The 17,553-nt window shown below is 45.6% G+C and overlaps 1 protein-coding gene and 1 pseudogene across 5 annotated transcripts in view; one reads left to right on the top strand and one right to left on the bottom strand.

The window, feature by feature from the left end:
• Positions 1-17,553, bottom strand: part of NTM (neurotrimin) — a 910,128-nt gene that overhangs the window by 334,929 nt on the left and 557,646 nt on the right. The gene's annotated exons all lie outside the window — the stretch shown is intronic.
• LOC308238185 (small ribosomal subunit protein uS19-like) overlaps positions 16,809-17,553 on the top strand; it is a 26,816-nt pseudogene continuing 26,071 nt past the window's right edge. The window contains exon 1 of the transcript in view: positions 16,809-17,227. The product of the transcript in view is annotated as a small ribosomal subunit protein uS19-like (transcript). The remainder of the gene's footprint in view (positions 17,228-17,553) is intronic.

Here is a 17,553-nt window from a genome sequence, read left to right as displayed (position 1 = left end):
ATCTTAAGTCCTAATTCACACACACACATACAAAAACCTGTAACTATGTATGGTGATGGGGATTAACTAGACTTTTTTTTAAACGTGTGTGGTGATCTTTTTGCAGTATATACAAAAATCAAACCATGATGTTGCACACCTGAAACTTAATATAATGTTATAGGTCAATTATACCTCAATAAAAAACAATGTTGGAATAATAAGTGGCGTTCTTGCCCATTATAGATCACTTTTCCATGAAAACCCATGTCTAGTCATGAAGAAAAGCAGTGAATATGCCCAAGTGAATTTGGACTCTAAGCTGGATGCCATAGTTGGATTGAATTTTGAGTCATCTAACTCGGTGCTGTGTGTGCTCTGCATATGTAAAGAAAGATGCAAATGGATATTTGCTGAAATATCATGGCTAAAATTGGTAGCTACTTAATCCACGTCCCATCTTTTTCTTAGCATTCGACTTCTTTTCCTCAAGCTCTGCAGGCAGGTAGACCAGATGACTGCCTTTCAGCCAAAGGAATGGGAGCAGATATGACATGAATCTGATGGCCCTGACAAGCCTCCTTCCTACCTGTGCTCCTCTACGCTCTTGCCTCTTCGTTTGGCTGGAAGATGATGCCTGGGTGGTCCCGGATGCCACCTGCTCAGAAGAGCCAAGCTTTTGTTACCTGCGTCCCTGAGTAAGTGGCGAGTAGGACCGTTCTCCTCCCCAACCATCAGAAACACTCATTTTCAACTGTGAGTGAGCACAAGAAAAACTTACACTGAGTGAATTCAGTGACACTTCGTTCTTTTAATCCTATCCCCTCCATTTAAAGATGTAAAAACAAACAAACAGATGAATAGGGCTTGTAATTTACATAATGTAGAGAGACCCCAAGCAGCAGTTGGGCTCAAATCTGTGTCCCCCCAACTCCAGCATTTCCTGTCCTTGTGCCATACTGCCATTCAGCAATTGATGATATGCTGTCTGTCCTTAAGGAAGGGAGCTCTTGGGGACAAGATAAACCAACCAACCTTCTCCTACCTCAGGCATCAGGTAGGTTGGCTTTGCCCCTGGTTTACTAGTAGGTCATGTTTTTTTTTCCCCAATAGCATTACTGAAAAACTGTCCTTTTCTTTAAGTAGCTAAGGAAGTGGTGAGGCCTCAGTGTAAAGAAGCAGGACCTGGGTGTGCCCTCCCCCGACTGCTGATTCCACAGGGATTCTTTAGGGAAATGAAAACCATAAGCTATTTGATCCTGAAAGTTTTTCTGCAGAAAGGCAAGATCAGGGCCTTTCTTTGTGCTAAATCTTGCCTTGATTAAATTGGCTTTTTTCTTAGTGAGTTTCCAAAGCACTGAGTTACTAAACAAGAAAAGGTTTTAATAGGATCCCAGATCTTAAAGCTACGGGCAACACAGCCTGGGTCCTTCATGATGTGTAAGGAATAAAGAACCCAAATCACTGCTTTTAAAAATCATCTGTCAAAGAATTACCATGGTTTCCCCTTTACCCCACCTTCCTTTCCCTTCATTTGCCATGTCTCCAATGTTGTTTCAAAGGACACATGTTAGAGAAGCAGAAACTCTACTTTTCATAGGAGGTCACCCTGGCTGGAAGGACCCTCTCCTCTGGGCAGGCAGGTCCTTTGGCACTGCCCCCAGCGGCTCCTGCAATTCAAGCAGCGGTAGTGTCCTATCCATTTCCCCATCTGTGCCCCTTCCTCCTGCTGCCCCTGCACTTGCTCTTCCTTTCCATCCTCCAGTTCATTTTATCTCTGTGCCCCTTCTTAACCTTTACACCCTCGCTTCCTGTGCATTCCCTTAATCATTTTAACAAAGTGCCCCGCACTGGTGATGATCACAAACTCCTCAGAACCAGTTCCTGTGCACAAACAGGGAGCATTCCGTTCACACGGCATCCCCAGTGTCATCCACCATCCCCAGTGTCATCCACCGTCCCCAGTGTCATCCACCATCCCCAGTGTCGTCCACCGCCCCCAGTGTGTCTCATCACCGGCTTTTCCCTTTAGGCAGATGGGCAGTCTTTCACATCATTTCAAGCTGCAATATTTAGGTTTTTTCCTCTCCTCTCCAGGGCCCTAGACCACATGCAGGGTGATCTCAACTAAACCAGAACAAATCCGAACCCAGCATAGAAACACTGGATATTCCAACAAGAGCCAAAACCAAGGATGATGCGTGTGTCCCCTCTGGTCCTCTCTGGCCACAGAGACACTGCACAGGTGCCAGGGGACACAGGGTAAGCAGAGCGTTTCCTTAAAAGAGTTACATTTTAATAGCTTAAACGGCTTCATGCCAATGACTCATCCCTTGGTTGAGGAGGAAGTGCCTGCAGAGACTCATCAAGACCACTCCAGCCTCTGATTGGAGTGAGAGAAGGGGAACGACGGCAGGGACACCCGGCTGTGGTCTCAGTTAACCGGGAAGCCACAAACAGAGCCATGCTGTAGCTTTTTAGCTGGAAACCACGCTGCCTACTAAAACCCTAGGCAGCCCAGAGCTCAGTTTCAGGACACCTGAATTCTACCTTCTCCAGCCCTCAGCTGTATACAGTTCAGACTGAAAAGAGAATTACTACCTTAGTAATGAACCTTGTTCTGGATATGACAGGTATCACTTTGCCAACAGCCTATCTACTGTTTATGGTCTGGCTACCAATCCAGTAAAGTTACCAACTCCTATTTCAAAAATATATGAATAGAAGTAACTAAGGCATCCAAATAGTGTAATAAAACTTTGAATTTTCCCTTGACATCAATTCCCTCCACTTCCCTACAACTCTTGTTCCTATTCAATTACTTTTAAAACTATAATCCATGTGGTTTCAAATCAACAAACAATTAATTGTTCTTTATCAAAAAGGGACAATTTGAGTATGACTCAGTTTACTCAGCATCGACAAAGATACAAAGCTACCTGTCTGTCACAATCTGCTTATCTATCTTAATTAATATGTGCAAAGAGCAATGAGTTCCTTGTACAGAATCTCCCTACATATTCACAAAGGGCCATTATCATTAACTGCCCATTAGTAATTAGATGTCTCCAATTCCATTAGAATATCCACAGACTCGGAACGCTTGAGCCATGATGTCTAAACGTGAAGTACTGTCAAAAAGTGGGTGTCAAGAAAGAATGACGAGTTAGTGCTGCCTTCTAGGCACTTTTGAGTTAATAATGAGGCAAGTGTCTCTCAAACACCCTCAAACAATTACCCCTCATTGAATTGCTAGACAATAAATGAATGGCCACAGAAAGACTGCCTGGTCATATCTTAATTAAGCACAAGCAGTAGGGAGGGTTCTGTAACTGCCTTCATTGCATTCCCATAGTCCACATGGGTAGTACTTAACCTTGGCCGGAGGTTTGCCCAATTGTCTAATGACAACATTTAGCAAAACAGCTTAAATCACTACGAAGGGTTGTGAATGTGCACTGGTGCCTTTAAACCTTGAGAAACTACTATGACATTGCTAATTATGCCATCGCACGCCTTGTTTGGCTTAAATCTCGGCCTAAGCATGTCCTAATATAGAAAATATTGAACAGCCTTACTCTTCCCTACACCCCGAGAGCTAGAATGACTCAGCATGCAGTAAGCGGACCAGGGCACAGAAGGTGGAACTATACTCGGGTTTGACCAGGTAACCTTGACTTTCTGTGTTCCCCATGGACAAACCAGAATATGACTGCTACCTGCCCACAGGCATGCTGAGACAGTGAAAAGAATATACCTGGAAACCACCTTAGCTTCACTGATCCAGAAGTCCTACATCTGGTTCTCAACTCTGCTTCAATTTTGCCACCCAGAACAGGTTATTTCACTGGTCCTCTGAGCCTCAGGACCCCCATTTAAAAAGTGAGGGAATTAAACCAGAACCCTCCCAATATCTGTTTCCTAAACTGCATTATAGGGCAGTGGTCGCCAACTTTTCGGACCACCAGTGGTCCGCGGACCACCTGTTGGCGACCGCTGTAAAGAGTTCCAGAGTTAGGCTCACTCTCATATGCAGGTGAACACATTTCAAAACCAAAGGATTCCCCCCAATCTTCAATGTACTAATATGCATTGCCATTGTCCACCATCTGGATTATACAAGCAGCATTCTAAAAACGTATTAAATTAAGTGAGTTCTGATCAAAATAGCAAGCATAGGTGAATGCAATACTGGAGAACTCCCACAACCACATCAAAATTACAAACTAAACTGAAGCCCAGCCAGTGTTGCTCAGTGGTTGAGCATCGACCTATGAACCAGGAGTCATGGTTCAATTCCTGGTCAGGGAACATGGCCAGGTTGCAGGCTCGATCCCCAGTGTGGAGTGTGCAGGAGGCAGCTGATCAATGATTCTCTCTCATCATTGATGTTTCTATCTCTCTCTCCCTTTCCCGTCCTCTCTGAAATCAATAAAAAAATATTTTTAAAAACTGACAAATCTCAGAGGAAATGCAGGGAGTGGGGAGTGGGAGTTGGGAGAGATTGATCAAAGAACTAATATGCATATTATATGCATAACCCATGGACACAGACAATAGTGTGGTGAAGGCCTGGGGTGGGGGTGGGGAAGGGGGTGGGGTGGAGGGGTCAATGGGGATAAAAGGGGGGCATCTTTAATACTTTCAACAATACAATAAAGATAAATTAAAAATAAACTATTACATAAAAAAGAAATATATTTGTTCTCACAGCAGGCTTTTACATATTAATTGTGTTCTGTTGCAGTACTCAAATGAACCTGCAATCTAAAATGGGCTGAAAACAACTAAAAATGACTTCTGAAAAATTACAACTAAACTACAGAACAGCCATCATTCAGAACTGCCTGAAATGTAGCTCACAGAAGTCCTACAACTGAGGATATAAAAAAGCCACATCAGAACTGGTAGGAGGGGCAGAGACACTGAATGGGCTGGTCCTACCTCCACTTGTGGCTGATAAACATTGGGAGAAACATCTTGGTTGCGGAGGTCCCTCATTTAGAGCAAGAGGTTCCAGCCCCATACCAAGTCCCCCAGCCCAGGGTTCTATGCCAGGAAGAGAAATCCCCATAACTTCTGGCTGTAAAAATCAGTACAGAATATTGCTGAGTGAGATGGAGGCTGCTGGAGTCCCAGGCAGTTCCTCTTAAAGGGTCCAAGCACAGAATTACTTGGATTCACTAGAGCAGAGCTCTAGCACTGGGAAGCAGCTCAAAAGGCACTAGGGACCTATAGGGTGAAACTGAATCATCTGGTTTCAGGACAAGGGCTGAAGGGGCAGCTTTTTCCCAGACAGAAGTACAGGCAGAGACCATTGTTCCTTAACTGAGCCCTTCCCTCACACAGCCAGCAGGCAGACCTCCTATCTCAGTCTCTATCAACCAGGCTCACACTGTTTGCTCGGCCCTGGTGATTTCCAGAGTCCCCTCCCACCACCAAATTGTGGCCCACACAAGTTGTTTCCAGTGGCTTTTCCATTCAGAGGCATGTCTTGGCTCATGCTTCAGACTTTGCTAAAATCTCTCAAACAAGTGACATCTGGCCTCAGCATGTCCTTTACCTCTCACTCAGTGGCCCCAAGCCCAGCTCTAGTGGCAGCTGCCCTTCGTTCACAGTTTGGCCTCTCTTGGGCACATTCAAGTCCAGCAAAAGTAGCAGCCATCTGTAGATTGCTTTGTAGCTTATGTTGGTTGGTGGCTGACCTTGGCCTGCACCTCTGGAGGCCCCAGAGACACCTCTACAAGCAACACACTCAAGGGGCAGACTCAGCAAGCACCAGAGCCCGACTGAAGTAAGTCCTGCTATGTAGGGTTGGTCCCTGCACAGCTGATCTTCCACAGTGACTGATGCCAGTTCTTACAGCTGATTGGCCTGGGAGTAAATCCCTCCCAATTGAGATGCCAATAGCAATCAAGGTGCAACTACAACAGAAGGGTATACACAGCCCACACAGGGGGCATACCTGGAGTGCCCCACTCGGGTGATTGGAGAGGCTGTACCCCTGGGCCCTACACAACACCTATTATATTAGGCCACTCTACCAAGCCCAGGAGACATAGGAGGTCTACCTGATACATAGAAACAAACACAGGAACAACTTTAAGCATACCAACTTCCACATCAGGGGTGTGCTAGAATGAGAAGAGAGCAAGGAATTGAAAAGCTATGTGAAAAAAATAATGATAGAAAATTTCCCTAATGTAGTAAAGAAAAAAGACATACTAGTCCAGGAAGCACAGAGTCCCAAACAAAATGACCCCAAATTGGCTCACACCAAGACAACATCATAATTAAAATGCCAATAGTTAAAGACAAAGAGAGAATTTTAAAAGCAGCAAGAAAAAAGCATTTAGCTACCTACAAGGGAGCTCCCATAAGACTGTCAACTAATTTCACAAACAGAAACTTTGCAGGTCAGAGGGATTGGCATGAAGTATTCAAAGTGAGGAAAAGCAAAGATCTACAAGCAAGATTACTGTACCCAGCAAAGCTATCATTTAGAATGGAAGAACAGATAAAAAGATTCCTGGATGAGTTGGAGAGATTGGTGAAAAAGGTGAAGGGCTGGGCATGGGAATGTAAGATATAGCATAAGGAATACTAGTATAGTCAGTAATCCTATAATGAGTATGTGTAGTGTCAGATGGGTACTGAACCTATCAGGTTGATAACTTAAGTGTGTTATATAATATCTAATCACTGGGTTGTGCACCTGAAATTAATATAATATTGTATGTCATCTGTAATTGAAAAATGAAAAAATATTTACAGTAAAATAAAATAAGCACTTATTAAACTATGGAAACATGTTTTGATTGAGAATATGCAGGCATTTGGGAACTAACAGCAGGGAAAATTGTGTTCCAATCCTGTTCCATAGAGTGCCAGGGTCCTGCTGTGGAGGCCTCTAGGACAGACACAGACAGAAAGGAAAGAGCTTCAAACCTCGTCAGCTCGTCAGCCAAAGAGGTCTATGTTTTTGTTGTCTGATTTTGTCCGTTTGCTTTAATCTCTTGATATTGGATAATATTTGTTCAGAAGAACAGGTTCTCTGGCCAAAGTCATTTGAAAACCACAAGACTGGATATCTCCATTGCAAGCATTCTATGAATCTATGGCTATTTTGAAGAAAAATACGTGACAAGTTAAATATTCAAATCATTAGCTCTTTTGCATTCCTTATATTCAATTTATTATGATTTTGTTCTGGGTTTTCCAGGCATTGCTGTCATGCCTTCCACTGACAATTCACACTTCCTATTCAAGGGTGAGATACACCTTCATTTTCAAAGCAGCCTTTTTATCTCGACCAAATAAGTGATATGTGCTCTCTTTGCTAACATTCCAGAAGTTACACCTGAACCTGACTTCACATGGCTCCTTCCTTTCCTTCCCACCATGGAAGGCCCTGGAGGAAGGGCCTCCTCCCCGGACATCACTTCAGCTGCTCTGATAGGCCCGCCTGACTCTGTAATTAATCTGGGCCACTTCCTTTTTCCTTTAGCTCATGATTGATTTTCTCCATAAATTATTTTGGGCTGTTCATGCATATCAGAGGCCATGTTATACTGTATTGTTAATGGTTCCCTGAATTCTTGCTTCAGATCTTAATTGGACATCAGATTTTTACAGTATCCAAAAAACCCAAAATCTCCTCTTTCTATTTTATGCTTCCAGCGCTTATGAGGTATATTCGCATAAGCCTTTAAACATATCATGTAAGCACAATGTTCAAATAGCTTTATATATTCAAGGTTAAGAGTCAATTAGTCAATGAAATGGCACCACCTTAAAATCAAAACCCTCTTTTTCTTTATGTGTGCGAAGCAATTGCTCACAAATATTATGACTTCTGCTGCCTGTGGCTGAAGAAGCGGATTGCACCTGAGTGACTGGTGGAGCCCAATCTGAGGGACAATTAAAATGTACAGCACTATCTGGCAGGGGTAGAATAGCCCTTGCGTGACATGCACCGGCTCAGTGTTTGCACAATAGGAAGAGCAGATGCTCTTGGGAAATTTGGCAGCACGTGGGGAGACAAAGCACAGCCATAAAGGCGGATGATGTGAAAACTGTTCAGCTTAGTGGGTGTTTTCACTTCTATTAAAAATGCAGCCAACTAGTCCACCATTCTCCAATTCTATCAAGCGGTGGTGGGAAGTGGGGTGGCGGAGAGCAATCAATGCGCGTCTGAAGGATGGGCACTCGAGCCTCAGTGTGTGATGTGCCAGATGTATTTGATTTCCAATATGCATGTATGCACAGGAAGCTTCCAATGGATGGGCTGACATTTATCTTTAGCATCCAGCACTGGTGGGGCTGGTCACCCCTGTGCTCGTGAGTGAGAGTAAATGTCAGAAAAGATTAGTGGCCGTGTGCTACCCACACAGGTGGACATTTTTCATTCTCTGTGTTCCTCATGCTGCTCTTCATTTAAGTAACAGTGGTGAGAAATTAAATGTACCCATGCTCTGGAGGGAGCAGGACTATGGGAATGGGAGCTGTGTCATCACGTGGGACTTTTGGCTGCGACTCTTTGCAATGCGAAAGATCCTTCATCGCGGGCTTGCTTCCTTTCTCGCATTAGAAACAGGGGTATGACAAAGTCTCCACATCCTGAGAGCATGCCCCCGAACTGTGGATCTTGGAACTTCAAAGAGCATATTGGGCTGTATTATTTACTAGAGGCCCGGTGCACAAAATTTTTGCACTTGGAGGGGGGGGGGGCTTGCTTGCTGCTTCTTACCACACGGCTTGCTGTTCCTTCCTTAGCACTGCCACGGAGGCAGGAGAGGCTCCCGCCACTGCTGCTGTGCTCCCCGTGAGCCTGGCTTCTGTGGGAGTGCACTGACCACCAGGGGGCAGCTCCTGTGTTGAGCGTCTGCCCCTGGTGGTCAGTGCACATCATAGCAACTGGTCATTCTGCCTAACGGTTGCTTAGCTTTCATTATATAGATACTATTAACTGGATCCACTCATTTGTGAAGGTGGTTTCTGCTGAACTAGAGTCGGGGTGAGGGGTAAGGGAGCCAGAGAGGGGAGAAAATTGACCCTCAAGATTCCTCCTATAGTGTGTGTGTGTGTGTGTTAACCAGTATGCCCACATCCTAGTGTTTAAAAACAAAACAAGAAGACAGGAAGAATTTATGGGAACATGAACACATCAGACAATTCCTAAGGGTAGGAAATGTGAAGAGAACATTGAAAATTGTCAAATGGAAAAGGCAGCTTATAAGTAAGTGGTGACTGACTGACTGCTGTCCAGGACCCCAAACTGCCTCCCACCAGGCCAATTGGTAGCTGAGACAAACAGGAACAAGAATAATCCTAACCCCCCATCTCCTCTATTCACTCAGGCTCAGTTCTAAGCACACGCACAGTCCTGTGATTGCTTCAACTTTATCCCTTTAAACAGATGGAAACTGGAGTTAAACTGCTTTCATGATTTTCCAAACAAAATTTTTAAAAAGGAAAAAAAACAGCAATCCAACTGCACTGATCACATGTTTAAAATGATTCAAATGCTACTTAGTTCATTTTGAAAGTGTAACCAGACCCTGTGGAGTGTAGTTCGGCGTCACCAAGGACTGAATGCTGGTGCTGTAGGCACGGGATTCACCGCTGAGGCTGTGGGGGTCCCCAGTCTAGCTCACTGCATCGCTGGTGCTGCACAGAACATACCCAAAGCTCTCCAAGATAAAGAAGAAAAAATTCTGGGCGGAACTTCTTCCTTTTTCTGTTGAGCACAGAGACTTGAAATTCCACTCCAGAGATGCTCTCCTCTGGTGATCCTCTTCCTTTTGAGTGTAGTAGCTGTAAGCTGAGGACTCTCAAAGCCAACCCATGCTCCCCCTCCTGAGTAGAAAACTGTTGAGAAAAGACATTCACACAGACTCAGACTGCAACAGCACCAAACAACCACAGGACTCCATCGGGTGGGAAGCAACTCCAGCACACGTGTGGGTGACACACAGACACTCATATGCTCACCTTTCCATAATCCCTGGAGGGAGGGTCATTCAAGTAAAGAGGGCAGCGATGATGACACATGTATTCATGGAGGGGTCTACTATTTTATAGCTTGTTGGATTTTTTTTCTTTTATATATATACTAGTGACCCGGTGCATGAAATTTGTGCACATTAGAAGGGGATTAATTAGAGGAAATAATTTAATATTGCTATTTGCCCTTTCTCTATAATAGAAGTGTCAGAGATGAAAGAAAATTAGTAAAATGTATATGAAAACCTTCCTCCTGTCTGAGTCTGGGGCACACCACAGGTCCCAGAGTCAAGTCCCCACCCACCCACATGCACCTCAAAATCACGTGAAACCCAGACCCGGCCACCCCCGCCCCCTTGGGCTAGATCCAGACCCAGCCAGTTCCACCCTTGTCAAGCCCTGCTGGGCAGGGGGCGTAGCCTCAGGTCCCCTGGCCCAGCACCAGGATGGGGGGCATGGCCTGAGGTCCCCCAGCCCAGATCAGGGTGGGGGTGTGCCTTGAGGTCCTACATCAAGCCCCGCCAGGTGGGGGACATGGCCTGAGATCCCCTGTCAAGCCCCGCTGGGTGGGGGGCATGGCCTGAGGTCCCCCATCAAGCCCCACCAGGCAGGGGGACACAAGCTCAGGTCCCCCGGCCCAACACCGGGAGGAGGGTGAAGCCTGAGGTCCCCCATCAAGCCCTGCTGGGTGGAGGCACAGCCTGAGTTCCCCTGACCCAGCACTGGGGGTGCACCTTGAGGTCCCCCGTCAAGCCCCGCTGGGTGAGGGGCACGGCTAAGGTCCCCTGTCAAGCCCAGCCAGGCAGAAGGGGTGCACCCTCAGATCCCCTGGCCCGGTGCTGGGGCGAGGGGTGCGGCCTGAGGTCCCCTGTCAAGCCCCACCTGGTGGGGGATGCAGCCTGAGGTCCCCCAGCCTGGTGCTGGGACGGGGGGAGCAGCCTGAGGTCCCCTAGCCCAGCACCAGGACAGAAAGTACACCTTGAGGTCCCCCATCAAGCCCTGCGGGGCAGGGGGCATGGCCTCAGGTCCCCTGGCCTGGCACTGGGGTGGGGGGTGCAGTCTGAGGTCCCCCAGCCTGACGCCAGGGTGGGGTATGTGGCCTGAGGTCTGCTGTCAAGCCCTGTGGGTGGGGGACTCAGCCTGAGTTCCCCTGTCAAGCCCCACAGGAGCAGGGGAGGGCATAGCCTCAGGTCCCTGCTGATTGCTCATTAAGGCTCCTTATGTGAACTTGGCCTCAGCTGTGGGTGCAGCCATCTTTGTGATGGAGTGATGGTCAATTAGCATATTCCCTCTTTATTACATAGGATATGACTTCAGAGAGGGAGGGAGAGGAATAGAGAGACAGAAAAATCAATGATGAGAGAGAATCACTGATCAACTGACTCCTCCATGTCCCCCACTGGGGACCAAGCCCGCAACCCCAATCGAACCTGGACCGGAATAGAACCTGGGACCCTTCAGTCCACAGGCCAACACTCTATCCACTAAGCCAAACCAGCCAGGGCTGTATTTTTTCTTACATTTTTGTGCATTAAAAACCTAGAAGTCCAGACTTCACATAAGAAAAACCCTTATTTGGATCTCACCCATTACCTGAAGATACAGAGGATGGGAAAAAGCAGAAAATGAACTGGGAAAGAGGACTATTTTCTGAATCCACATACTTCCTGAATCCATAAAGAATGGATTACACATTTGAAGAGCAGCCACTGAGAGCAGAATGTTCACTTGCCAATGGGGGAGACCCCTCCAAGGAGTTTGCAAACTAAAGGGGGTGGGGCTCAGAGGACACATACAGACATAGAGCATCGGTGATGGTGATATGCGTCCGTCCTTTCAATAGTGGGTACTGACCAGACTGTGTCTTATTTCCCATGTAAATTTTGCAGGTGAGGCTATATAACATTGGTACCTAACAATCAGGATATGTTAACACTGTGCCAGGCTTTGCATTCACATTATCTCCTAGAATTTTCAAAGTACCTCTATGAGAAAAATCGCAATTTTCGGATGAGAAGACAGGCAAAGGGCATTGAAGCAATAAAGTCAAAATCTGAACCTAGGCAATCTGACCCAAGAGCCCATTTATCTTTTCATCTATTTTCACATTATGCATTCCTTTCATGCACCTTTCAGAGGTTATACCATGCTCATGGTAGATGTTAAATCAATGCCTTCTGAATTAATTAGCATGAGAGTAGAGAGGCATGAACTCACATGTAAATGACATAAACATGTGAATGTTGGTCATCATTCAAGTTACCTAGAGGACAAATATCCTGGCAAGACGCAAAAGGATTCCTGTCTTAGAAGTGTCAGGTTAAATATAATTGGGGTAAGTAATATGGTATTGCATACATAATGTTACCACAATGTATTCACAATTCACTCATCTACGTTTTCATTTATTCAAATATGTCCTAAATGCCTAGTCTGTGCCAATCACTCTTCTAAATAATGCAAGCTGTAAAAGAACAAGGCACCTAAAGAGTCCACCACTGTGGAGTGGAGGGGCCAGTATGGATACTTCAAAGGAAAAGCACTAAAAGAGGCACACAAGTCACCCCTGGATGGTGAGAAGATGGTGAACTGAATCCATGTGCTGTGGAGTAAGGGCTATGGGAGAGCCCCCAGACTGAGAATCCTAGGCTCTGGAATTCCCCAAAGCCCTCAGTCACTGCAGCAGAGTTTTACACTCCACTCAACCTCTCTGGGCATCCCCCAAAAGGCTGGGTGAACCAAGAATGAGAAGGGATATGAGATCTGACCTTTTTTTCCTCACTTCCCTTTCATGTAATCGTCCTGCTGACATAAATATAGAGGAAAACAGAGGGGTGAGATAGCCCTGGCCAGGGAAGTTCTTCCTATGGAACCTGGAGTCCATTTTAATGAATTTAGAGCTCTCCGTGTATCCTGAAGACCAATGAAGTTAAGTAGCCTGTTAAGTGTATGGTATTTATTTTGTTGTGGTTAGTCTTCTCGCTTACTTGTTTACCTGTCTAATTATTGGTGGGTCTGAACTGTTTCAGCTTAGTTAGAGGGTACACAATGAGTTAGACCCCTGGGAATGACATGGGTTCAAAATCAGAAAGCTGACTCACACATCATCCAACAGTGCACAAACAACATTTGACTTCCTTTCATTTACAATGGCATCCTGAGATGGCAAGTGGTGCCATTTTTATTTTCATCCTTGAAAACATCTTAATTAACTGCCCCTGACACCATCCCTGGCAATTTACAGAGGAACAAAACATTGCAGTTCCTGGGGACTAACAACGGAGGAAGAAAATATAGTAAGAGTTCTTTGGTCCAGGATGGCCTCTGAGAACCTTATGGAAACCACGAGAGCCACATCACATGCTCTGTCAGCACAGCGGAACAGAAAAATGACATAAGGATCCAGGCAGATACACACTCCCCAGAAATAAAGCAGGAAGGAAAGCCGTTTTCCAGGTAATCGGGGCAGATTACCACAACATATTGCACAGGTCCAGGAATAAAAGAAAATGGAGAAAGAAGAGGGCTGAGGAAAAGAACTGAGCATATATATAGGAAACGCAACATGGAAACAGTAGCCCCATGTTTAGTAGGCACGACTGAATGTGTAGTAGGTAATACTGAACAACTGGCTCAGGACATGGGCAACACAGAGCTAGATCCCTACCTTTTGTTATATTAAGGTTATATCATATTATTTCAAGGTGAAGTTAATATTAATAACCTAAATGGGAAAAGAGAAATTAGAAACCTAAAACAAATTATTTGTTCGCATTGAAAAATATACATATAGAACTTATTTTAACTCAGTTAATCCTAGTGAAAGCCCTTTGCAAAAAGTATCCTTATTACGCCCATTTTACAGACAAAAAACTGAGGACCATCGCTAAGACCTCATAGCTAGGATTTGAACCCAGGCAGTTTAGTTCCAGCATACATGCTCTTAATCACCATACAACGCACCACTGGTAACAGAAAATAAGGGGGAGGGGAAGATTATTTTCAACATGTAAAACTGATAAGCAATCAACATCTAAAATATATAAAAAATTCTTCCAAATCATTAAAAAAAAGATAGGCAGCTCAATCAAAACAATAGGCAGAAGAATCTGTCATATACAGAAGAAAAGCCCCAAAAGCAAACAAATCCACAGAGAGATGCTCACATTCACCAGTAAACAGAGACATGTGCCTGGCGATAATAATGAGGTATCACTTTACACCCTTGAACATGGTTTCAAAAAACAGGAGTCAGGAAGTAGATAAAACTTCAGTGTTGATTAAGATATGAACACATGGGAACTCTTACTTTCTATTGAAGTATGGATGTATGAAGCCATATTTAAATCCACAACAGCAGCTCTAATACAATAAAACACATGGATTCCATGACCCAACAATGCCACTTCCGGTTCTGTTTCCTGGGGACATTTCAAACTGGCATATAAAGGAAGTGTGTGGAATTGTTTGGGATCAAGTAGAATGTGAATGAGCCCCGATGAATCAGAGGAATGGAAATTCATTGGCATATACATGATGGCAAATACCATCATGTTTCCTAAGAATACATGTCCCATTTAATGAGATTTGTAAAAGGTTTTTGTGTGGAGAACTATGGATGAAAGCGAACAGGAGTGGGATCGGTGATGAAGGGGAACGAGACAGTACTCTTTGGAAGTCTATAACCCCCTCTTAGGAATGGCAGTGTGCTATGAACTGAGGAATGTGAGAACTCAGCCCTCAACTAGTTTGCATCGGAGTGTAAATAATAAAGAATAATGAGTGGGATTAGGGGCAGAGAAGGAAGCAAGAGCCCAGGAGTGTGAACTGGAATGCCAATCATTGTCCAACAAGCGGCGAGGTTGAAAGGGAAAGGTTGCTGACTCTCAGAAGCTAGGACTACACGACATAAAGAGCAGCTGCCTTCATCTAGGCCAGCGGTCAGCAAACTCATCAGTCAACAGAGCCAAATATCAACCGTACAACGATTGAAATTGCTTTTGAGAGCCAAATTTTTTAAACTTAAACTTCTTCTAATGCCACTTCTTCAAAATAGACTCGTCCAGGCCGTGGTATTTTGTGGAAGAGCCACACTCAAGGGGCCAAAGAGCCGCATGTGGCTCACGAGCCATGGTTTGCCGACCACTGGTCTAGGCGTTTTGGGGACTAAGGAGCAGACGTGGATCTTCAGGTGGGAATCGAGGAGCCCGGTTGGAGAAGGACAAAGCCTGCTGAAGAGGATCGATGACCTAAGGCTTGACAAGCTAATGACAACTGGAAGGTCCAGGTGGCATGATCGTTTACCCCAGTGGTTGGCAAACCGCGGCTCGCGAGCCACATGCGGCTCTTTGGCCCCGAGTGTGGCTCTTCCACAAAATACCACGTGCGGGCGCACACGTACAGTGCGATGCAATTGAAGGAGTACCCTAATTAAGTTAATAACAATGTACCTACCTATATAGTTTAAGTTTTAAAAATTTGGCTCAAAAGAAATTTCAATCATTGTACTGTTGATATTTGGCTCTGTTGACTAATGAGTTTGCCGACCACTGGTTTACCCTGTGCAGGAGTGCAGAGAGGCCCAGAGGCAATGAACTTCACCCCAAGCTCACTGGCAGGCAGCACAGGGAAGCAGACAGGAAAGACACAATTGAATCTCAGGACCCGCACAACCTCAGTTAAGGTAAAACATAAGGATATCAGAGTCCTGATGAGTGTCTTCTAACACTGTGGTTCTTGACCTGGGTGCATGAGGACACTTAGAATTTGGTTTTGAGAAGGTGTGAATAAAGTTTCTGCCTGCACTACTTTCATTGCCTTTATATAGGAATTAACATCTTTCCTTATACTAAGTCGAAAACACAGAAAGAGGCGAGGGTTCCCTGGGGTTAGAGGAAAAAACTCGGCCTAGAGAGCAGGTTAGGATTTTCAAAATGTACAGAGTGTCCATTCTGTGCAGTCCTCAAAATCAGACCTACTAGGAGGGCTTCAAAGGGATGGATCTAGCCGTTGTCTTAAGTACCACTATTCACATCATATACCTCTAAACTCCCAACATGAACCCCCTGGTATCTATGATGTGGCTCTAATCTATAGTAAAAGGCATGGCGGACTCACCCTGTGCCCTCCACCCCCACCCAACTCAGCCTCCAAAGGCAACAGATCAAAGGGCCCTGCTCTCCAGCGCTGATGGGCACACAGTACGGGTCACGGAGACACAGTTTTGAATAATTACAGAACAACATGAACACGTACATTTAACTCATACAGAGAATGGCTAAAAGAATGGAGTAGATTCGAGGTTAAGAAGACAAAACATCATGAAAGGTCTCCTACAGAATGTGACCTGCCTCCAACCATCTCTCTCTCCTGGACTCCACCACTTCTCATGATTAACAGAGACAACTGGGGGAACTTCCTTTACTTCTGATGAAATATCCCTGCGAAGACTCTGTCCTTAGTGTGACTGTTCCTTCGGCAGCCTACCACCCAAATGGAAAACAGAATTAGTCAGTCCTCTTCTGGTTTTCATCTTCAATTGCGTGCTAATTGATTTCTAAACTCCCTACTGCTGTATTGTATTGCCCTGCAATTAACTACCTTTGATTACAGCTGTTTCGGGCCCAGAGGTAGCGTTCCCTTGCCTGCTGACAAACGAGTCCATCAGGCAGGACTTTAATAGACACAAAGTGCAGTATGAGACAGGGTCGTGGAGCAACAGTTAAAATAATCGTCGGGAGAACGAAGAAGGTGGAAGGCTGTGTCCCACACCTAAAAGCTGTACTCTACTCACAAGGCCTTTTGTTTCCCGAAGAACCGAAGCGATGACAGAAGTGGGGCAGAAAAAGAAGGGGATTTCCCACAAGTTCACCTACGGGGCGTGGATCTCCAGCAACTGCTTGGCATGTCTTCCGAGCTGCTGATGAGGCTGGGCAGTGCCCGGCAGCAGAGGCGGTGGCGGCTGAACCCGGGCCTGCGAAGGAAGCAGCACTCGCTGCTGAAGCGCCTGCGCAAGGCCAAGCAGGAGGCACCACCCACGGAGAAGCCACAAGTGGTGAAGGCACACCTGGAGACCGGATCATCCTGCTGGAGGCGGTGGGCACGTACAACGGCAAGACTTCCAGCAGGTGGAAATCAAACCTGAGATGATGGGCCGCTACCTGGGTGAGTTCTCCATCACCTACAAGCCAGCGGAGCATGGCAGGCCTGGCAGTGGAGCCACCCACTCCTTTTGCAATAAAAAGTACACTTACTGCCCTAGCCAGTTTGGCTCAGTGGCTAGAGCGTCGGCCTGGGGACTGAGGGGTCCCGGGTTCGATTCCGGTCAAGGGCATGTACCTTGGTTGTGGGCACATCCCCAGTGGGGGGTGTGCAGGAGGCAGCTGATCGATGTCTCTCTCTCATCGATGTTTCTGACTCTCTATCCCTCTTCCTTCCTCTCTGTGAAAAATCAATAAAATATATTTTAAAAAAAAAAAAGTACACTTACCTAGTCAAAAAAAAAAAAAAAAAAAAAAAGGCCTTTCCAGCCCAGGCCAGCATGGCTCAATGGTTGAGCAACGACCTATG

This window comes from Plecotus auritus, assembly GCF_963455305.1.
Source record: "Plecotus auritus genome assembly, chromosome: 13".
In the NCBI taxonomy this organism is placed as follows: Eukaryota; Metazoa; Chordata; class Mammalia; order Chiroptera; family Vespertilionidae; genus Plecotus; species Plecotus auritus.
This window is presented reverse-complemented; position numbering and strand designations above follow the sequence as displayed.